This window comes from Ctenocephalides felis, unplaced genomic scaffold (assembly GCF_003426905.1).
Source record: "Ctenocephalides felis isolate EL2017-DRISC unplaced genomic scaffold, ASM342690v1 CF-g0.4_SCAFFOLD_03571, whole genome shotgun sequence".
NCBI classification, from domain to species: Eukaryota; Metazoa; Arthropoda; class Insecta; order Siphonaptera; family Pulicidae; genus Ctenocephalides; species Ctenocephalides felis.
The window spans coordinates 17,135,687-17,160,546 of NW_020539725.1; the positions used below are offsets into that span (position 1 = coordinate 17,135,687).

Consider the following 24,860-nt stretch of genomic DNA (forward strand, 5'->3'; position numbering starts at 1 on the left):
ACACCAATGCAAGTTATTAATCTTGAAAAAAATTAATGTTGCTTGATTTGAATTAAAAAAATGGAAAAATACTCTCTCATTAGCGTTATCTTAATTTATCACTTTCCCGTTAGCTTGCTTTAATTATACTTCATTAATTATAAATTATATAACATTAAAAATATAACCTGTGGGGTGTATGGCATCGTGCCTTAAGGCAAATTGCTGGAACTTCCCGTACCGTAACGAAATGTTCGCGCAATATTAAATGTTTTCAAATAGATTATTATAAATATTGTAACATTGTCTAACATTTATAAGAATTGTTGAAACAAAATTTTATTTAAATCGGACGCTTAGTTCTCTCAAAAACTGCCATTTTTTACACATTTAGCTCCGTATCTTCGAAATGGCTGGTCCTGCCTTTGCCAAAAACTAATAAACACTTCTCCTAATCATTACTAATTGAATGTTTTTAGATCATTCAAATCGGATGCTCCGTTCTCTCAAAAACTCGATTTCTTTTTTCTGCACTCTTTGCTCTTTATCTCCGTAACTGCTGGACCTGCCTTTGCCAAAAACTAATCAGCTCATCTCCCTATCAATAAGAATCGAATGTTTTTTGAACCATTCAAATAGGTTGATCCGTGCGCCCGAAAACGTGACTGGTAATTTGTATCCGTACATACATACACACACACACAAATACACACACACATCAATTTTTTCTGAAGTATGCCAAAATGTTCAGAAACCTTCAAAACGTCGAGAAATGTAAAAATTTTCAATTTCGATTTTCGGTCCATTACAATAACTTACCCTACGGGAAGTTAAAAAATACGTGGAACTTACATTACATGAGATAATTTTAAAAAATTATTTTAAAAAGTTAGTCGACATTCTCTCAAATAATAGTGATAAGTAACAACAGATAGTTCATAGATAAGGAAATAGTTGAGTGAGATAGTTCATTTATTAACAAAATTAAAAACCAAAACCAAAACCAGTAAATGCTTTTGTTTGCTTGAAATCATTACGAAATTTACACAGTAATTCCCCCAAGCCGACCAGCTTGATGTCAAGTAGTATGATATTATTTTTCACAGAAGATTATAGATCACAAATCTAATCTCAAGTGAAAATAATCTTTTGATAGCTTCGCTGTATATTAATAAAAAAAGTCTAAAATATAGTAGTGTAGTAAAAAATATGCCAAACTAGAGAAGGATAACTAGAAGGTTGCTTTCTAAACAAACCATATGCTCAAGATAGCAAAACAATTATTAAATGCTTTCATAATATGAAGACCTCGTAATTAAAGTAAAATTTGAAAAAATCGTTCATGTTGTCAGACATATATTATTATATAACATATTGTATGTATCAGTGTGAAGATAAACTTCAATAACAGATTTCTGAATCAAAACCATACTATATCAGCACGCCATCTACTCTGTATAATCATCTAATAAGTATTAATAAATTACTTATTTTTTGCATAATTGCAAGTTATTTTTAAACAGACTTTAGTACCATTTCTTCAGAACATAAGCAATAAAATTCAAAATCGGTCAGTTGTTAAAAATATTAAAATATATTGGAGTGAATAAGATATTTTTTTTTAAATGAGAAAAATAGAGACATTCCACTTTATTAAATAGGTGCGATATCGATGATTAGTTGATCAATTATACGGGATAGAGCGAGGCTTAATGGTCCTGGGGTAAAAAGGTCCACTAATATTAAAAACAAGTTAAGTATAGAATTTTTTAACGTTACTATTCAAAGTAGAAGGTAGAAGGCAGAAGACATGTAACCAGCACCTCTTTCCTACTTAAGACGTTGCTGACAGTATACAAACAACCATGTACATAACCAATATACATAACAAAAGTTTGTTTTATTTCGTAGCCAGTTTTTTGGCTTTATGTTCTTTTATTGATTCGAAAAAAGTTTTTTAAAATGTTTTATTATGTTTAAGTTAACCTCTATAAAACCTCAAATGTGGATGGGGTAAAAAGGATGGGGTAAAAAGGATGTGAAGCACATCATTTGATTTAGAATTTTAGACAGTATACTTACTGAAAGTCTTTGGTGTAAATCCCAAAGACAAAAACAGTATTTAAGATTTTTACGACTGAAAGAATATTAATGTTTTAAATATGACCAATGATAATTGAATAATTATCATCATACCCTAAAAGGCAACATAAAAATTCTTAGCCAAGATTTGACCTATATATTATAAAAACACAACACACCTACTCCTACACTTGAAGCAGTTGGACAAAATAAACTCTTAAGTGTTAATAAATATTAATTTGAATACATTGGTTCTGAACAACTAAACGACTTTTGAACCGCTACGAATAACGGCGATATTCACGGGAATAATTTTGAAACTGGTTAACGCCTGTTTAATTAATTTCATTCAATAACTAGAGCATGTTTGGAATTGCTGTTAATACATATTTAAGAGTCCAATTACAAACTATTTAATCAAAACATGAAAGTTGTTATTAAAAAATATAGTGTAAATTTGCAGTAATTATTGGCGAGGTGACAATTTATAAACCTACTCGAATCTTCATAGAATGATGCGTTTCATTTTTTATATATGACTGATAACAATGAGATGATTATAGTTCAGTTATTTCTATGATTGGAATTAGAAAGCACAACTTTTTACGTGGTGATAATTTCGAAGCTAATAAGTAGAAAAAGCAATTGTTTCCAACGTAATAGTGACTCATTAAGAACAATTGATAATAATTATATATTTATTAAATGAATGGCAACGTAAGCTCTAACAACTCTTGCGAAATTTTGGTTTGTTACAGGAATATATGCAAGTTTGAGAATTTATCTGTCGCTTTAAGAGGGAAATTCTGATAGTCCAGTCATTATAGTAAGTTCACCTCGGAATTCGATATACCCAGCTGTAAGTCTGTAAATACTTGTATATTGAAACCCTAAAGTTGTCTCATGGTGTTGACACCTTACAATATGTAGGTTTTGAGACAACTTTAGGGCGTCAATATACAAGTATTTACAGACTTACAGCTGGGTATCTTGAATTCCGAGATTCTTACCTAATTTAAGCTTGAATGACTGGACTGTGAGTAAATTTGAATACATGAAACATCATTCATTCGGTTTACTTTGGCGCAGTATGAAGAAGTCATAAATTTATCGAGTAAATTATGGAAAAAAACAGTATTATTTAATATCTATTCAAAACAATAAAAATTTTATAATGCTTGCAATAAAAATTTTATAATGTTATAAAGATTTCAAAGTGTATAAGTTTTGATCTACTTCAGGATATACTATAATGATTGCCAGAATTGAAATCGGCCAGATATAGAGAAAACAAGAAAATCAATTAAATTCATATAACAACCTATGTTTCAAAATTCAAAGATGTATTGTTAGTATGGTATATTTTGTAAATTTTGTAAAGTATGGTATATTTTCATTATTTTGACATCAGTCTTCCAACGTCTATTTTAGTACTGAGTCTCTTCATGTGGAAGATCTATTTTTAGACATTATTATATAGTAAATACATGATAAACATAAAATGTTTAAAGCATGAACAAACAAAAAATAATTAATCAACATAAATCCAAAATCTAAAACAACAATTCTACAGACTTAAATGCGTTTCACTGGTATTATCAAGAGGAGGTTTGAAAAGGTTACTGTGAAATAGAATTATTATTATTCCTTAAGAAACGACGTAACCCCAGCATTAGTTTGGTTTTAGATCAAGCAATTTGAATAGTTCAAGAAACATTGGATTTTAATTGATGAGAAGATGGATACGGATGAAGCGATATTTTTACTTGTGAACATGATTTAGATCTATATTGTCTAGTACAAACCGATATCACTATTGCTTGATATCGAGATATTTGCGGAATGAATCATCTAACCTGAAACCCTGGTTTGCAAGGGCCAAAGCTGTTACCACAAGCCACGGGAAATTCCATACAAAAATAAAAAAAAACTAATCGTCTAATATATAGTCATCAATTTTATTAAGATAAACTCTATATAAAAAGCTGCATAAACCTCATTTTTGTGTCAAACTAGTTATGATGTAACGAAACTACCGTTGCATTTCTTTGCAGTCGTAATATATGCATTCAGTAACACATTTATGTAACTGTCGATGAACAAATGTGTAATTCTTCATTAATTGTGGATAATAGTGGATATACGGATAATACCGTATACCAAAGATAATTATGTATTGCGCTGTATAGTTGGAAACATATTCCTTTCTATACTTTCTTGTTTTTCACAGCCGTATTTTTTTTTCAACTATATAATAATTTAAGAAATCGAATATACACATTACATATTGTACTGTTTATAATAAATTGCATTAATAAGTAGCTGTTTATGAGATATTTTTACAAGTGTATAAGAGTTTACCACTGCGCCAACATAAAGCATCAGTTTTGTCACAAATTTTTTAAATATTGTTAATATTACTCCAGTTATTTGCAATAATAATTATATATTTCTACATTAATATAGCGAATAACAGTCGCATATGCAAAAATATATACATATATTCATATTCATATATACATATATATGTATAAATATATTCTATATTCTATATATAGTAATAGTACTACATAAACAGTAATAAAAATATCTTATAAACAGCTACTGTATAATCTAATTTATTATAAATAGTACGGTATGCAAGGTTCATATTCAATTTCTTAAATTATTATTTAATTGAAAAAAAAACAATGTCTTTGAAAAACAATACAGGGGGCGTCCAGTAATCATGTAAGGTTTTTAGGGAGGGGGGGGGTTTGTTTGACAAAATATCACGAAATATCACGAGGGGTAGGGAGGGGTATAGTAAGATATCACGTGTATTTATTTTTTAACTGTTTTTTTTTAAATCAAGCATTTTCAAGAAAAAAATTCAAAAATTTTACAGTTTTATCACGTATCTAAAAATACACGTAATGTTTGGTGCGGGAGGGGAGAGGTATAATTTTGAATATCACCATATGTCACCAAGGGGAAGGGGCGGTTCAAAAATCCTTAAAAACTCGCCCATGTGATTAATGGACGCTCCCAAAGCAGAAAGGAATATGTTTCGAACTATACAGCGTAACTTTCTAAGTTGGAAAAAGCTCAGTTGAAAAATGTACTACAGTAGTGCATTTTACAACTGAGCTTTTACCAACTTAGAAAGTTTATACCACATTTTAAGAGCACGACTAAGTTCTTTATTTTAATCATATTCTTTTAATTGACAAATTTTCACAATAAAAAGTACATATTGTATAATACGTGGTAAAACAAACTATTTAATTTACAATAATCAAAATCATATGTAGATAGATATACGTCTACTGCTTGCATTGTCATAATCACAATTATTTAACAAATTATATTTATTTAAAAACTTTCAAGATTCCAAAAGTCATTGTTCTTGAAGAAATAGAAAGATGGTAATATTTTATCAAATTATGGAAGTACGAAGCCGTGACGAGATTTATAAATAAACATGCCAGTGAAAAGTAGAGCATTTAGGAACTACTTGAACACGATATGTACTTATGTAAATAAACATGTTCGGTCTTTACTTATTTTATAATTTAGCTTAAAAAATTAGTCGAGCTTAGACGAAGCCAATATTCCAATAATACTGTACAGTGTACACTATTATTCTACTATATTAAGGGGGTAATGTAGAGGCATCATTTTAAGTCATTTTTAAACCATTATAAAAAAGGAAACTAAGCTTTTTACTATCACTTTTTCAATAATTTATTCATCAATTTTACTTTTAAAAAAATGTCACGGTCCTATGCCCACTATTGCATAGTTTTTATTACCCTCCTAGTAATAAAAAAAAGATGACTAATCTATAATGTTGTCGATATATGATATATACTACGAACAAGTCAATTTTTTTTACAAAATGGCGACGATTTGAAAAAAAAAACGTTTTTCAACAACTTTTTGAGTTTCTTAAATTTTTAAATATAGTAAACATTGAAATTTGGGGATGAACCAAGTACATACCAGAAAGGAGTCTATAAAGCAGATGCTATGAAAATTTTAATTTTGATGTGCATAGTATATATGTAAATATTTTAGATTAATGATTAGAATGTGAATTAGGGGGTCTAAAAATAAGTTGCTGAACTTGCCGATTTTTAAATGAATGGTATATACAAAATGAATTAAAAAACTCAATTCTAACTGGAAACTTATTGATTAAAACTTATCGATGAAAACTTTAATCAATTTTAACATGGTTCATTTTTTGCATTTTTATTGATATGAAACCTCCATTTAAGAAAGTGTAAGTGATTCAAGATAATTATTTTAGATACTTTTCAGGACTGCTTATATTGCAATAAATATATAAGAAAACAGGCCAATAATAATAGTGTGCGTTTTCAAAAATCCAATAGAATTTTATATACTTTATGAAAACTATATTTTAAATGTATAAAATCATAAGCTTAATCATATCGCAATACTCTTACTTTTCTTATATAGATTGAACAAAAGTAATGTGAACAATAGAATAAAAAAAAACAAAATCATTTTAAATCATTGTTCTTTATATAGAATTGAACAATGTGCCAGTTTTGTACGAATAACAATTTACTTTTGAGACGTAATTGTTAGCAGTTATGTGTACTAATTAAAGAAGTTCGATATCTTTGAAGTCGCACTAACGTTGTCTTGATCAAATCTGTGATAATATATATATATATATATATATATATATATATATATATATATTACAAGATTAAAACCCTTACGTTGGTCTAAAATTATTTAGTACAAATATAATATGGCTAAAGACCATTGTAAAATATATACGATAAAAAATAATGAATATGTGAATGCATTTCCTGGATATGTGATAGGCAATCATCATTTTTATAAGCAGCAAACAGAACTAGATGCTCTATAAGCTGCTGTGAACGATGAGATTTCCGAATTATTATTTTGAGAAAAAGAATATTTTGTAATGGTATTCTCTATTATAATCGAAGTGCAAGTTTAAATAGGCAAAGCGAGCTTAAAAAGCCAAGCGCTCATCCCAACGCTACGAAACCTTCTTGATGCCAATATGAAAAGCAATCTCCCATAATAAAACAAAAACTCCATCAATACGTTATATTAATTATTATTAACGATATTTTGAAAGGCTTTTCAGTTTTTATACATTAAAATAAATTTTCCAGAATGGAACGATATATCGTAGTAAAAAAGCGAACTCACTGACGAATATCAATTAGATGAAATTTAATTAGTACAATTACTGAGCACTGAGTCGTCTACTAACGACGTTGTTAAGACGATACCTCGATCGTCATTACTCTATCTGAAATATAATTTTATTTTTTATACTGAATGCTATTAAAATACAACCCTACAGTCGTCATTCTAATTACGATATTGCAGCAATTCCGAGCAGGAGTTTATTTCATATTGCTATCTATAATTACAAATAAGAACCATTGTCACTACTGCTCGACATCAGGTTGCTCGAAGCGAGTATCAAACCCGAGATCAAGTCCCACCGCTCTTAACCGCTTGTAGTTTAAATTGTAGCATAGTATGCATTTATCTAAAAAAAATTTATTTCATTCTGTATTAGAATACTTTTATTATTTTTAAAGAAGATTATACAGCATAATTTGATTACCTATTAAGAAAAATGTTTAACACAAAATTATAAAATCATAAAACCTTGTTTCTATTTCTGTTCTACAACAAATTAAAAATTGAATAAAAATGCAGTGTAATAAAGGTTCATTTTCAAATTGTTAATTAATCAATACCGATACTAAGTTAAAAAAATTATATTTAATAGTTAATAGCTGACGAGCGTAATGAAAATTAAAATGTATAAAAATATTATAAATTATGGAACAATAATTGCTACTTAAAATCCAGTAGCAAAATCAATAAAATTTTGAAATATGTAGTTATATTGTGATACGATGAATCAATAGCGAAAGGTCTTTAATATGTGTTTCAACGAAATATTCCTATAATCTTAACAGCCAGTAATGTCTGCTAAGTAAGTAAAATAATTCCTTCTCTTCGACAAGCATTCTTGAGTTGCTCCTACTTCTAGACGAAGGGCTAATACAAATATATATGTATTTGTATAATTTCCAAGTATTTTCCACAGATAAAAAATTTAAATGATTGTTTTTTTTATTAACTATTAAATAATAAAAGTGAAGTTTTCAGGTTGATATCATTAATCGGAAAAAAATATTTTGTTGTATAAGAATATTATACAACATAGAAAACAAGTAATTGTCTATTTTATAAACCATCTCACTACTGGATAATTCATTATTTGCTTTATTAGAGATACAGAAATAACAGAAATAAATTGTAATTATTGCTTATAATAAGTCACAATCCGTTATTTACCATCACAAAGAACAACTTAACAGGAAAATCATCTGTTAAAAATTGGCTTTTATTCAATCCATTATTTTAAACGAAGACCTACATGGCGGATCGAGGGTTCATTCCCTGCCACGAACAACCCCAATATCGAGCAGTAGCGATATCAATTTTTACTTGGGAATATAGACTTTAAATATGTTTTCAAGTGAGAATAGCCCTTCCAGAGCATTGCTGCACCAAATAAGTCAGCCTTATTAGATCAATTCTAATAGTAAAATAATCAAATATGTATGGAACTGTTGGGTTACCATCTGCAATGTAAGGAGAAGTTCAACAACTTATAGGACGTAAGGTCCTAAAATATAAAAAAAATAGTTTCAAACATTTATGGGCCAATTCTGTCGTAAAATAAACCAACGGAATGTTACCTTGCTTTTTTCCCTATAAAATGGTACTAAAGTAGGCAAAATGCTATGTATTTGCTGTGGAATCAGGCGTTTTAGATACATGATAATATTATAACCATAGATAAGGAAATTATTATAATATTAGTCTGTTTTATGGCAGAATTGGCCCAAAAATCTAGAATCTCAATACTTTAATCTATTAAGTGATCTATTCGACGTAATAATATATTTTCGTCTTCCTTCATAGAAGAGGATAATAGTCAATTTTCTTCAAATTATGTGATCATTTCCGTATAATAATATATTTGTTTTAAAAACTCTGATTATATCCATAATATCAAATAACAATAATAATAATAGTTATTTGATATGTAACATACATATATTCAAACATTCATAATTTTTTTTTTTAAAAAAGTAAATTTACCCAAGAATATCACTTTATTCCATACACAAATTTTCCTAAAATTTTGTTTTTTACGGATTTATAATTTTGAAAATTACTTGCAATCATTTAGGCTATAATAAGTATCAAAGTAATAGAATCAAAAATCGAATAAACTTTGAATAAATGTGAGGTGCTGCACTCGAATTCGTAACTGATTGTGAGTTATATACCAATACAAATAAAAAGACTGATCACTTCATCTCACAATGTAGTGTCAAAAAATATAATCAATATACTTCAAATAATAAGTTATGGCAAATACGTTTAAGTGAGTAAGTACAAAACTATCAGTTGGAATAACCACTATTACATGGGAATCTTCATTATCTACGTTAAGTAACTACATAATCATCTGTTGAAGTCACAACTACTCCGTCGAAATCACCACTATTCGTTTCAATCATTTCAAGTATTCAGTAAATCTTAAGCCCATATAGCAGAACTACACTCTACTGAAAGCCGAGAAGAATAAACTAAATGATCATACGAATTTTATAATATCGATTTCGAAACAATTCGTGACTAATCGATAAGTCATTACTACCATAAACATACCCAATCCATTGACAATCTTTTGACCAGCAATCATTTGCGCATTCAATTCTTAAAAACTCCAAGAAATCTTCTACCAGAAATCTTCCTCGAGCTTCTTCCTCGAATACATTTCTCTACTACCTTCCTTCTTCCTCTTCTGCTGGCGATGTCTTCGTGGAGTGCCATCGCGGTCGACTTGCGGCACACTGACCATAATGTAGGTCAACGTATAAATAGTCAAGTTCATGGTGAGAACAAGTTTATTACGAGAAGAGGTAGCATTTGAAATACACCGTAGTACGGGGTGACTAACATTTTAGTAACTTGTTGAGTGTTAGGCATAACAGTTGGATTTCATTGAAGTTTTGGTTGAATTTTCCGAAAAACTAGTGCGAACGTGTGGATTTCGATAAATTCGAGAAATATTTTAAAAGGTAAGAAATGAAATATATGAAGTATTTGATAGTAATACCCTAACCAAATGCGGGAGAGTATTCAATAAATATGTCAATAAACGAATAATAACCTAAACAAGTAAAATTTGCAGTAATATTTGCGTAAAAAGGGTAATAATATTTGTTTTTTTTTCATTCAGTTATGATTACAATTGCTTGGAAAGGCATTCAATCATTTCGGTGACTAATGTGTAAATACTACCCAGTGGTCGTCATTTTAAATAGTAATGATATATAATTAGCTATTTGCACGTCGTAATTTAATTTTCTTCGCATATTCTATCCTATCACATAATTTATAATTTCAAAGTTATTAAATAATAAAACACTCAAGGTTCGGAAAAGCTAAGAAGCTATGCTTTTCTTCACATATTCTATCCTATTACATAATTTATAATTCCAAAGTTATTGAATAATAAAACACTCAAGGTTCGGAAAAGCTAAGAAGCCTAATTTAATAATCAAAGGTACCCAATAACAATGGTAACAAATAAGTAAAATTCTTTAAATTCATTTTTTCTACTGTCGATATATTAGCAGAAAAATATATCTCTCCTCAAAGATAATTCAATAATTATAGTAAAAGTATACTTTCAACTAATTATTTATTAATCGATTTTAATCTGTTAAGAATCCGATATTAATGATGGATTATTATTGGTTCAGAATGCGTTATAGCGAAACTTTTGCTACATTATTAGAATACCGTGAAAGTTGAACTCGAATTCGATATCCAAAAAAAACTTAATGCAATGAATGAATTTTGCCTCGAGCTTTAAAAGAAATGTTTCATGCACGTGCTTCAATTTTTATGAATGAAACCAAATGTATCAGAAGTGTAAAAAGAGAAATTAATTTAGGCGAAAGCTATATCAACAATGTAACACTTGTCTTGCAAATAGGTGTTTGCTTATACTATTCACAAACTGACTATAGACATAGAAGATTTAATTTATTTTGATAATAGAGGATCAAAAATATGAAAACTTGAATGGCTTAAGATTAAAGGTTTTGGAATATTTATCCACAATTTATGGATCAATTTTTAGAAATTGGTGTACTACATTTTTTATTAAGAATGAACCTCTTCTAATTTATCTTTTCCCAGAATATCTATCTCAATTTCACTAACAAGCCACAAACTCATTTCTCTCATCAAACATTTTCTTTCGAAGAAAGTCGAATAGTTTAACACGCCGGTATTTCTGGGTCAAATCAAATGCAATTTATCGTCAAAGCCAATGTGGTCGTTAATTGAATAATACGATAAAACCAATCTCAGCTATAAATTTAAGTATCAAAACATCAAAAACATGAAAAAGATACTAAAATGTAGCGGTACTAGCATTCTTCAGAAAGAAATGCCATCGTTCAATAAGAAATTTAAAAGAAGCTCAACTTAAAGACGTGCGCGCCGAACAAACATGGAATTTGCTTCACATTCACACACTGACCCGGATAAGAAAATATACATTTGACGAGATGTGAAATGTGATTCATTCGAATTTAGTTTTACAATAATAATTAATGGATACCTAAGTACTGACACGCACAATGACACTATATACGGTAATTTTAATATCATGATTTTGGATATGGATATGTTTAATGATTCATGATGCCACAAGCCAATCACTATTATGATTGTGTGTTTGTATGCAATATCAGTTTGTATGTCAATTTAGTGATAGTAAAAATACTCTGACTCTCAAATGGTAAATTTATATTAATTATTGCAAAAATACGTTTAAACTATTATAGGTTGTGTTATTACGAATGATTATAAACTATATTCTTCAGTAAAAAACTTAATTTTAATTTAATATGCCATTATTATAAATACTAAAATTTCAATTACTCTAGCAAATTATCAAACCATTAATTAAAATCTCATTTATATACTATACGTTTATACTACTGAAAGTGAAGTAATAAATTTAATAAGAACCATTGACTCTTCGAACAGTTATTAAATATTGCTCTCGCAAAACCGTTAGCGGAAATTAAAATGAATGTTTAATTCAATTATTATTAAAACTGGAAATAATTCTAAATGAATATAAGTAACTGTACAAGTAAAATTCTATTACATAATCAGAACCGAATCAGATACATCATCTCGACAAATGAAAATGTAAAAAATTATTATTATAAAACGTGCTGTAAAACGTAAGGCTTTCGGTACTTTGATAAAATTGTTCAAAGACCAAAAAAAATGGATTTCGTATTTTGCTTTTAAAATGAATCGTTAAAAGGAAAAAATGGGTTCCGTATTTTGATTTTGAAATGAATTTTTGGATCTAACAATTAAGCCTAAAAATGAATACGAATCTAAAGTCAAATTTGAGGGTAAAAAGACAAAAAAAATTAAAAACCGACAAAACCTCCGATCTAGTAATTCTTCAGCCCTGTAATTAAAATCTCATAATTTTTGTCGTTTCCTGGACTTTTTTATCTTTAAAGACAATTGAGTTTCAATTAAATGATCTATTAATTTGTGTTGGTAACATATTTACACTCCTTTCCTCTACGTAATCTGCAACATGTTTTCAATTGAATATCAGAAAATATATTTGCAAATTTCTGCTGTATTCTACAAAAAAAACTTTAATAGATCATCTAAGTCAGTAATTAATAGTCATTTAAGGCGAAAAAGGTCAGAAAATAACAGAAATTGTAAGATTTTAATTATCATGTTGAATTACTAGATCGGAGATTTTGTATTTTTTTTTAATTTTCTGCCATTTAACCCTTAAATTTGACTTCAAATTATTGTTCAGTCGTGAAAACTACATTGGAAACTTATGCCGCACATCTCAAATAAACATTATTTTTTTGGACCTGTATAATTTAAATGTAAACCATATTTATTAATAATATGAATATTATCATTTTTAATTATTTATTTATGAATAAACATACATTTATACCAAAAATTTGTAAAAATAACTCAATTTGCCTCCAGAGTCGAAACTAATTAAGATATTTTCATTAGTTGCTATTTTTTCTTCAAACAGATTCATCAAAAATAGAAAATTGCAACTAGACACTGATGGCAAGCTATTTTGATATGATTATAAGTAAATATATTAGTCAAATACATTTTCCTAAAATTTTCTTTCAATCAAATTTTTCCAAATAGACTTGCCGATTTTCACTCATATTACTAATTATAAATTACTACTAACTCTCCTCAAATAATGTGAGTGGAAATCGAAAAGTTCGTTACTTTAAAATCATGCATAGCCCATCTATCTATCATTAAACTATTATGTGATATTAGTGTTTCATAATATTTTCCTTATCGGTCACAAAATCTGTGAGGCATTGTTGTTTACATCGTTTTTCATATATAATGGGCATGAACCGATTACGTTTGTCATTAACAAATTTCTATATAACTATAATTTAGATCGCATATAGTGGATACTTTCTCTTACTATTTCCATGACGAGTTACAATAATAACACAATAGTAATGTTGCACACAAATCTAAACAATACCCTTTAGCCTCATCTAATAACACCATTGTTTGAACGGTTTCGCAACAATTTTAGGGTACTTATAAAATTAATTTAGAGAAATATTGTTCAGTGTTTATCAAAAAGTGCGGCAGAAGGTTCTAGATAAACGAGTGAAAAATTGTCCATAGTATAGGATTATTTCATACTGGTATGTTTTGTGCATAAAATGATCGACCGTAAAACTTTTATACATTATACAGTGCTCAATATTTAATAAGAGTGATTTTTTGTAATATTGATATCACGTAGTAAGAAATTTCTTACAATATTCCTAATTCTGAAGCCAAAGATTACTGTTACTGTTATATTTGAACCAATAACTGATAAAATCAGAGTATCACGACTCTCCTGAAAAAATATTGTACTTGTTCTCGGTTTTGTGATTCTTTAATGATTGTCTTATAATCTTTTTAAAAAAATAGAAGCATAAAAAATATATTATATTCACTTAAATATATATATATATATATATATATATAGCTTCAGTTAAACAAATAGAAATCTGAATAAAAAACATACCTCCTATGACTCAACAACTCGAATATCAGCCAATCTGAAATAGATAATAATAAAAGTAAATTTAATAATATAATAGTAACATACATGAATATAAATATATGTTATATACTTATATACATATTGTTAAGGTTTTTCAGCCACAAGTCGAAAAAAAAGAAAGAAAAACGACTCGTGGCTGAAAAACCTATATGTTTTAAAGTCGATTTCAAGATTATATACATATATAAACTTATTTATTATTTAGGAATTTGAAACTCATGTTAAATAGCTTCAAAAGTTATACATAAATTGAACATGTTACATTTGAGAATAATTTTTAGTTATTATAGAGTTTAACAAATGTTCCAATTTCATAAATAATTTAAAAATTAAAAAAACTAAAAAACAATAATGAATGAAAAATTGAATTAAAACTGGATTCTTATACACACGTATGTATATGGAATCTCATTACCACGTAATGGCCATAATTACACCAAAGCTCTCAAACCTAGGTTGCAAGCTAATAATTTCTAAACAATGTGAGGTATTGTTTTTCAATTTTTTTTTAGATAGTTAAGGTCAATATTATCACCGCGTTTCGGCTTGACGTCAAAGTCTGGGACACCCTATAAATAAATTTAATCGACTAAAATTGTACATGGAACAAGACGTTGAATAATCAATTCAAATTCAGAAAATTCATAATTTCAGAAAGGATAATATACGAATAATTTCCTTAAATCACTTACAGCATTTGCTGTGTATGTGCAGATTTTTTTCACAAATATCTTATTTTAAATCTTGCTAATTATTGTTACTTCCGAAAAATTTACTTCAACTTTGTACGTAGTCGAAATTCCTTATTAGTACGATTGGATTCTCTTTCGCGGTCAATGTATCACGGTCAATGATTTACTATAATAATTGAATTAATTTAAATTATTTGTTTAATAATTATTTCAAATCAAATAAATTAATGCAAATGCACTAATATATTTATAATTTATAAATTAATCCATCATTTGAAGGAGAGGAAGCCAGAAGGAAAAAAGACGGAATAATGAAGAATTTATTCATTATTTAAATAAACATTGAAAATAATATGTTTTAGAAAGGTGTATGTCAGTGATACCTATCTAATCAAAGTAAATTTATTAATTAGTCTGATTATAAAGTATTTTATATTAAGCACATCTAAGAAATCGAAATAAAAATGAAAAATTTGCATCTATATTCAAGGTAGCATATCCATATTCTTATAGTATCAACATAATTTCATACATATTTATAGGAGATTTATAAATGCAGTCATCAAAAAAATTGTAGTAATATAGTCGATATAATTTCTTAACCAAATATCATAAAATTTGAAGATAAATTGTCATAAATATTTCTAATTATTAATAAAAAAAACGCGGTAAAAAATAATAAATCGTGCCCAACAGACTATATACCTAACCGCCGTTTATTATAGCTGCTAATAGATTTACCACTTATAGAAGACCACAATAGTAGAAAGTTCTTGTACTCAATAAACATGAAACGCTGCGTTTGTGTTGTACTTTTATCGCACAATGGTAATAGACATGAAGCTAATTGTCTTGTTACTCAAAATAATAATCAATCACTTGTAAAATTTCCATGTGATTCTAATGTATTTGAATATAAAAACGTTTTGCAAAAATATAAAATTTAGAATTTATTGAAAATTGTTCCCTAAGGTAAATTGCTAGAACTTTTGTAAGTTTTACTTTACATTACTTTAAAATTTTAAATCTTTAATAAGCTCAGAAATAAAAAATTATATTTCTTTTGAGAATTTTGAATTTGTTTCTACTTTATAGAAAATTTTGAAAACATGTGAAAAAAATATTATCAAAAAAATAGGATATTAAAATTGTATCTTTTTTTCGAAATTTTGATAATTTTTTAAAAGATTTGATATCCATTCATGTCGTTTAATCCAAACCGTCGAAAATATCTGATTTCCGTCCGCGAAATGGCATTTTTTTTAACTTTTTTTTCTGAATCTCTGAAACCGCTGGACCTGCCTTTGCAAACACTTAATCTATTGTTCATTACGTCAATAAAAGTGGAATGGTTTTTATATCGTTTCAATCGAATGCTCAGTTCTCTCACAAATCGACTAGCAAAAACTAATCAGCACATCTTCGCTACGAATAGGAATCGAATGTTTTTTGAATAATTCAAATCGGTTAATCAGTGCTACCGAGAACGTCGACGGAAAATTGTATCCATACACATACACACACAAATCCATTTTTCTGAGTTATGTCAAAATTTCAGAAATCTCTGAAAGGTAAAGAGATGCAAAAGTTTTCATTTTCGATTTGTGGACGATTAATATAACTTGCCCTACTGAAAGATAAATATTTATTTCTAATAAACCTTTTTATTTAATATAACTATATTCTCGCCTCCACATATATATAAAAAATTGTGATATCGAGAACTTCCAACCAGAAGGTTAGAAGCAAGTTTAGAAATCCGTCTGAAAGCATAATAGTGAAATTTCACTTCAAATATAGATAGCAATACGTTTCCAACTAAACATAGCCCTAACCCGCCTTCAAATTAAAAACAATCACTAATAAAGAAATTCTAGTATAAAAATTTGGTAAAGAGAGATAGGCCAAATGTGGTTGCCTTCTTATCACATAATCCTAAATGTATCTGATCTGTCTGATCACTGTTCAAATAAACAACAATAAAAATTATTACAAAACTATTTGTTACATGACATTTGCTATTTTTATTATTATTATTTTTACTCTGTTTTATTCAACAATCAGAAATACATAAGAATTCCTATAAGCTAAATTGACAATAGTTGAGAGCGATGTCTAAGAAGAACTCCAATGAGATCTTCTTAGTTTAACAATTAAAAAGATAATGATATATTGAAGCTAATCTAAAACTAAATCTAGAGGCCGTTGACGTTTTAACCTTCTTACGCCAAATGGTTGTAAAATGTCGCCTATTGATGGGTTTGAATGTGATTCCAGTTTATCTTTGTATTTTTCCTTGAATTCTTTGAACGTTAATTGTACCGTTTTCATGTTGAGATCGCTGTGAAAGGTTTCATTTGTAACTTACCACGGAGAATTAAGTATTGTACGTGAAATTTTTGACTGAGTTCTCTGCATTATAGCTATATTTGATTTGTAAACACATCCCCAGATCTCAATTCCGTAGGTCCAGATTGGTTTAATGATTGATTTGTATAGCAGCAACTTATTTTCAACAGAGAGCTTAGACTTTTTACGCAATAGCCAAATAGCCAGACGTAAGTTCAAAATTGCAATGTTTATATGTGTCATCTCAGTTAAGGAACATAAGTTGTTAAGTCAATTTTCACTATTTTGCAAAGCTTGATTTCGAAGTTCTATCACTCATATAATATCGGGTATTTGAAATCTTGGGTTTGAATTAACTTTTGTTCCTAATCAATAATTTTTCAATTTAATAAATATTTGCAGAGAAATAGTTAATATCGCGATTCAAAACATTTTTACCAAAATTCGACTTAACCACTTATTCACTGAGATGGCAGATTTATACTCCCATTTATTGGAGCCAAATACTTCTTGGGAAACAATTCAGTTACACAAAAATTGAAATACTAATTGCATTCAATATACTCTAATTTATATTCCAGAAATATTGAGTCTTAAGAACCTCTGCCGTGTATAATAATTAATACATATATTGAATAAAATAATGTCGAGATATCCAACTATTTAATATTATAGTGTCTGTTGTCCTGAATCACGACACAGTTTGGTAAAATACAGCATTCTCGCGTGCTTTCTCCGCCGGATGTTGCAACAACCGCGAGATCACGGTGAATTTACAATCGCGACGCGCTCTTCTACGAAAAGAATGCGGATGTTTCTTTGTCATTGGAAAATGATACAGGATGTTCGCGAATAGCTAAATAATGATTTGCTTAAATCAATTGATTCACAGTTTACAGATTAATAAAGTGAGTAATTGAAAGCATTATGTGATTAAATAGAAATCTTCGTATGTGATGTTAAAACAACATAAAATTGTCGCTGAACAATTCCTAATATTATATTATATCTTTAGACATAATTATTAGTGAATATTTTAGCAGAATATAAATCAATAATATTTAAAACATCATTTTTTTAGAAAGTGCAAGAATATAATTCATTTAAATTTAATTTCTTTAAAAAGTGCAATTATTTTATCATCTTAAAAAAAATAAAAAAATACAAAAAGATCTACTTATCAAAATAATAGGTAAAAAAATTTAATCCTATCGAGGTTCTTTGATGTTTGAGGTTATATGATCATCCTTAGTACGATTTTCCACATAGTCCGACAGTTTCTGCACTTTAAGATATATTGTACCAACCCGCATAATGAGCTATTTAGCATAAGATGCATTTTTTATCTGATCCCTTAGAAAACGTCTTGACTGAGATTGACAATATTTTCCAAGAATCCATAAATTAAATTTTTTTATAATTTTCCTTTTTATTTATTAACTTCTCGTAGGGTAAGTTATAGTAATCCCAAAAAAATAAAAAATGAAAATTTTTATATATCTTTACGTTTCAAAGTTTTCTGAATATTTTGGCATACCTTAGAAAAAATGGATGTGTGTGTGTGTGCGGATACAAATTTTTGTCGACAATTTCGGGAACAAGGATCAACCGATTTCAATTATTCAAAAAAACATTCGATTCCTATTATAAGGAGACGTGCTGATTAGTTTTTGGCATAGGCAGGTCTAGCCGTTTTAAAGATACGGGGCAAAAAGTACCTAAAATGGTAACTCAGTTTTTAAGAGAACGGAGCGTCCGATTTTAATAATTCAAAAAACATTTTACTTGTATTGATAAGATGAAGAACTGATTAAATTTTTGGGATGGCGGGTCCAGCGGTTATGGAATCTCAATAAAAAATAAGTTAAAAAAATGTCATTTGGCGGTCAAAAATGTTTATTGGGCATATGTACAGATATTTTATAGAGATTTTAATAATGTGCACAAATGTTTTTGGGTTTCATAGCAAGATTTTTAATTACGGCTCGGGCAGTTCTACAATTTACCACATAATTCGACAGTTTCTGCACTTCAACCCTAGTTATTTTATACTTTGTGACATCATCAAAGGTTATTTCAGAAAATATAAAACTCTAGTCTTAGCTATTAGTACCAAATAGTCTTTTTATTTTTACAAAACTCTCATTACAAAAATACCATCACTATTCAATTATTCATTCTTGTCTGCATGTACGCCTCAGAGGCGTACAGATACCATTCTATGGTTAAAATATATAGTATCAATCCGCATAATACGCTCTTTAGCATAAAAAGCATTTTTGGTCTGATCTCTTAGTAAACGTTTTGACTGGTTATGAGATTTATTGTATTTTCTGAAAATCCTTAATTTATATTTTTTATAATTTTCATATTTTTTCTTCATTTGCCTCAATAATTTTATTCATCTTATATTTGCATCTAAGAATCTCTATACAACGAGAAATTCCAGTAACACATTCAATAATGTAGTTCAATAATGTATGGAAAAATTAATACATTGTCACTTGATTATAAATGAACCATAACCCTCCATTTTTTTTCAAAAAAATATTTAGTTTTTCATTTATAATTATTATGGCATTTCAGAGATATGGAATCTTATCCTCTCAGTATTTCAGAAACGTAGAAATAATTTTAAATGAAAAACTAAACAAACATTTTTTGAAATATTTTATTTTTCAAAAAAATATTTTTAACTTCCCGTAGGGTAAGTTATAGTAATCGCAAAAAAATCGAAAATGAAAATTTTTATATATCTTTACGTTTCAGAGGTTTCTGAACATTTTGGCATACCTTAGAAAAAATGGATGTATGTGTGTGTGTGTGTGTGTGTGTGTATGTGTGTGTGTATGTGTGTGTGTATGTATGTACGTGTGTGTATGTATGTGCGGATACAAATTTTCGTCGACGATTTCGGGAACACGGATAAACCGATTTGAATAATTCAAAAAACATTCGATTCGTATTGATAAGGAGACGTGCTGATTAGTTTTTGGCGAAGGCAGGTCTAGCCGTTCCAAAGATACGGGGCAAAAAGTGCCGAAAACGGTAACTCAGTTTTTAAGAGAACGGAGCGTCCGATTTGAATAATTCAAAAAACATTTTACTTGTATTGACAAGATGAAGAATTGATTAAATTTTCATGAAGGCAGGTCTAACGGTTTCGGAGATCAAATGAAAAAAGTAAAAAAAAATGCCATTTGGCGGCCAAAAATGATCATTAGACATATGCACATCAAATTATCAGATATTTTATAGAGATTTTAACAATAAGTATGAATTTGGTTTACAGTCCTATGGGTTCCGTACCAGTGTTTACGCGTTAGGCGGCGACGTGGCGCTTTACGCTCTTTGATAATTCGTCTTTATGCAGTTAAAGCAGTACGATTGCTTTGAAAAAAAGTTTAGATCTTTCAAAATATGTCACAATAAGGAAAATATTTTTTTTTTTCAAAAAAAAAAAAAATAAAAAAAAATTTTTTTTCGAAAAAAAAATTTTTTTTCAAAAAAAAAGTAATTTTTTGTCCAATTTATAGTTTTTCAAAAATCTTATTTTTTCGAAGTAAATTTTTTTTAAAATTGTTAATCGTTTTTTTAAAAAAAAATAATTTTTGGTACGGGAAGTTCCAGCAATTTGCCTTAAGGCACGATGCCTTAATTGCCTTAAGACAGAATTCCACTTACAGCTAGTTTATTTTTTTATTTATAAATATATTGTACGAAGCGAAAATATTAAGAGTAAGGTATACATATATATTCTGAAATATAAAAATAATTATAAATGAAAAATTAAATGTTTTCGAAAAAAAGAAGCTTTTAATGTATTTATAATTAAGAACCAATGCATTAATTTTTTTCACGCATTAAATTACAGTCATTAATGGTATTTGGCTTTGCGTTTATATAAATTAAATTTTTTTTTAATAAAATAGTGGGTCAGGAAAATAGTCATTTAAAAGACCGCAATGTTCATAGGAAACAATAATGACTGATAGATATATAGATACCACCATAAACTCTGTACATATTAAATATTTAATACTTATGATATGGAGATTCATTGATAATATCGCTATGGAAATACGTAATGCTTATCGCTCTAATGACAAAAAATCAACATCAAAATTTCTTCTCATTAATAAGAGTTATCTATAACACTATATACAACTTCGAGTTCACGACCCGTCTAAACAATTATCAAAGTCTAAAAAAATTCTTAATTCTAAAAATTTAAAAAGTAATTCACAATCTCTATCTAAAAATCATTAGTATTCTGTAATGTAAATTAAATAAATTTTGAAACGTTGTTCTGCCGGGATTATTTAAAACAGAAATTTCACAATATTGATTAATTTTGATATTATAACATTTATCAAACTTTGTGAAAATGACTGGAGTTTGGCATAATGTAAATATAATATTATAATCAGTTTAAAAAAAGGGAAAATTTTATATAAATCTGTGATACACCTATCCCTCTTTTATATGGGACACGTTTTACACGGTTTGTGAAAATAATTTTTTAACGAAATTTATTAATTTTGCATTTACACGAAACTATAAACACTAAACTATAATTTGCTTATAACTGCAATAACATTTTCATTGTTCTTTTCTCAAAATGTTTTACAGTCAAAATGCAACACCACAAAATGTATGTTACAGTTACGAATTCTTAGTAGTCTATGTCTATGAGAGAAATATGTAGATAAGATGGAATCTCCACGTTTTATGATCAAAACTAAATTTTATGTGCGTATAAGCTAGATTGTTTGAAATATTAAAACAAAGAGCATGATGCTCTGAGCATCATAGTTTTTAAGTAGTATTTTATTATAATCGATATCGAAAATTCATTCACGGTGAACAAATATCAGAATCACTTTTTACAAAATCTTTAATTCATGAAAAAAATATTGTTCAACAATGGCAAAAGATAAAGAAGAAGAGAAAAATTGAAGAGAAAATAATTAACCTAGAGAGTACAAAAAAAAGTAAAAAAGGTTATATAAGCCATTTTCAATTTTGATCTATAAAGAAAATGCAATATTTAATATAGTTTTTTTTGTATTTATTCTATTATTGAAATATATTTTCTTATAATTTATTGAATATATTTGATATTAAAGATATTAATATTTATTTTTCGTTCAATGTATTAGTTGTTATACATCATATTAAAAATTTTCAAAAAAGGCTTTTTATAGTAATTTTCATTTAGCACGTATAGCACAAAAATCTTCATTGTTTTTAATTAGTGTTTATATAAAACCGATAGCGTAAAATAGATTTTTATATTTGTTTCATCGTTGAAATAATATTGAAATTATTAAATGTGTTTGATATTAAATATATTATTATTAATAATATTTCGTTCAATATGATTGTTATTCATCACATTAAGAACTGAGAAAAAGAGCTTTTTATAGTGATTGTCGTTTAGCACGGTTTTTTTAAGGAACCTATCTTCTGTAAAAAACGTGAGATAGGTGTATTCGTTATGCAACAAATAGACAAGTAAACGAATAAAAAATTTAAAAAAAAACAAAAACATTTGTTGAGGCGCCATGAATGCGAAATTTTAAATTTGTCATTTATTTAACGGATACGAACTATTTACCTAAGTCATTTTTGTCTACATGGAAATCGATGGAAATTTCTTAAACCAAGCGTACTGAATCTATGCCAGAAGTTTGCGTTTAAGTTAATTTTGAACTGGAGCATCTATTATAACTGATAACGGTGGATATACGAAGTGTTTGTGCAATAATCTAGATCATCGCTGTTTGATCAACTGCGTGCAAGTTGCTACTCAATTCCAATTAGCATCCTACTAGAGTACAGACAGCCGGATGTACAGTTAGTGCAGTTAGCGAGCTTTGCTCTGCGATAGCAAAAGCCGTTACATTCGAAACTAATGTGACAAATGTAGACATTAGTGTTGGTATCTTTGTGACCTAAATAAATGAACAATTTGAATTGACTATTTTGCTACGGAGACAAATTTTATGGTTTAGTTTTAGAGGAATAATAAAATATTTACATTGCTGGTCGTTTATCTGTCATTTATATATCTGTATACTAACGATAAGAAAGCAAAAAGGCTATAATAGAATTACACTGCTGATAGATTTGATTCTCAATGGTAAATTTGCGAGTGGTGTATTTTTTAACCCAATATTTCGGGATGTTTGTACTGTTGTTCAAAGCGGACTCCTCAAGGTTAATCATAACTCTTCTCGTCCGTGTCCGCCATTTTAAAGTCACAATTGTTGGTTTCTGATGATCAATTGAAGATCAGAATAGCTATGATCATTGATATCTTGGCGCTGCTGTACGAGCCAGCAAGCCGCACAAATAATTACACAAAACATTGTAAGTTGTTCAACATTGTAAGCCGCGCAAATAATTACACAAATCATATGCCGCAATAAATTGTCTGTATTGGGTTGTGCGGCATATGGTTTCGTTTATGTAGTTTTTACCGCTGAACACGAACCTCGAGTTAAAATTAAGGGTCAAAAATGAAAAAAAATAACGACAAAATCTCAGATCTAATCATACTTTTCCATTATAATTAAAATCTTATAATTTCTGTCATTTCCTGGTCCTTTTCATCTTAAATGACTATTGAGTTTCAATTAAATGATTTGCTGAGTTTTTTTTTTGTATAATGCAGCAGTAATTTGCCAACATACATACATACTCTTCATTGTCCCTGGGTAATCTGAAAACATACTTGCAAATGAATATCCGAAAATATGTTTGCAAATTACTGCTGAAATCTACAAAAATAACTTGATGGATCATTTAAGTAAATACTCAATAGTCATTTTATGTAAAAAAGACTAAGAAACGGCACAAACTAGAAGATTTTGATTATCAGGCAGAAGATTTACTAGATCGGAGACGTTTTCGTTTTTTATTATTTTTTTTCGGTTATTTGCCATTAGACCTCCAATTTTGATTTTACATCTATGTTCAGGATAAAAACTACATTGGAAAGCATATGCCGCACACCCAATAGAGACAACTTTTTTGTGGACCTGTGTTAATTAAAAATTAACACAATAACATATTTCTCAATAATTTAATCCAGAGTATTATTGAAGCAAAAGTCAACACACTGGATGTCGTCTATAGGCGAATCTCGTACAAAAAGATTGTCAAAACGATGTCGGCATATTATTCATTTAAAGTTATTTCAGAATTAAATATGACCTCTTAAAGAATGAAATATTCCTTTACAATTATATTGATTCATTAAATTAAAAATGAATTTGCATTGTTTTATTGAGTGGAAAAAGAAAATGGTTACTTAGAAAATCTTGTATGTGAAAGCGAACCGAACAACTTCACTTTTGTTCATTCATCGGATATCGAATTTAGGAATTCTAGTTTCAAAAGCAAAATTGCCGGTTCTAGTGACTGGTATGTTCGACAACTTTCTTTGCTACATCCGATATTTTCTCTTTACTTGT

At 28.3% G+C, this 24,860-nt stretch overlaps 1 protein-coding gene across 2 annotated transcripts in view; it reads right to left on the minus strand.

Annotated features, from left to right (window-relative positions):
- The window catches only part of LOC113384545 (uncharacterized protein DDB_G0284459-like), a 76,725-nt gene that overhangs the window by 14,514 nt on the left and 37,351 nt on the right, over nucleotides 1-24,860 (minus strand). For both annotated transcript variants that reach the window (XM_026622280.1, XM_026622279.1), the window contains exon 14: nucleotides 14,300-14,333. The gene's annotated coding sequence lies outside the window, so the exon portion shown is untranslated. The remainder of the gene's footprint in view (nucleotides 1-14,299; nucleotides 14,334-24,860) is intronic.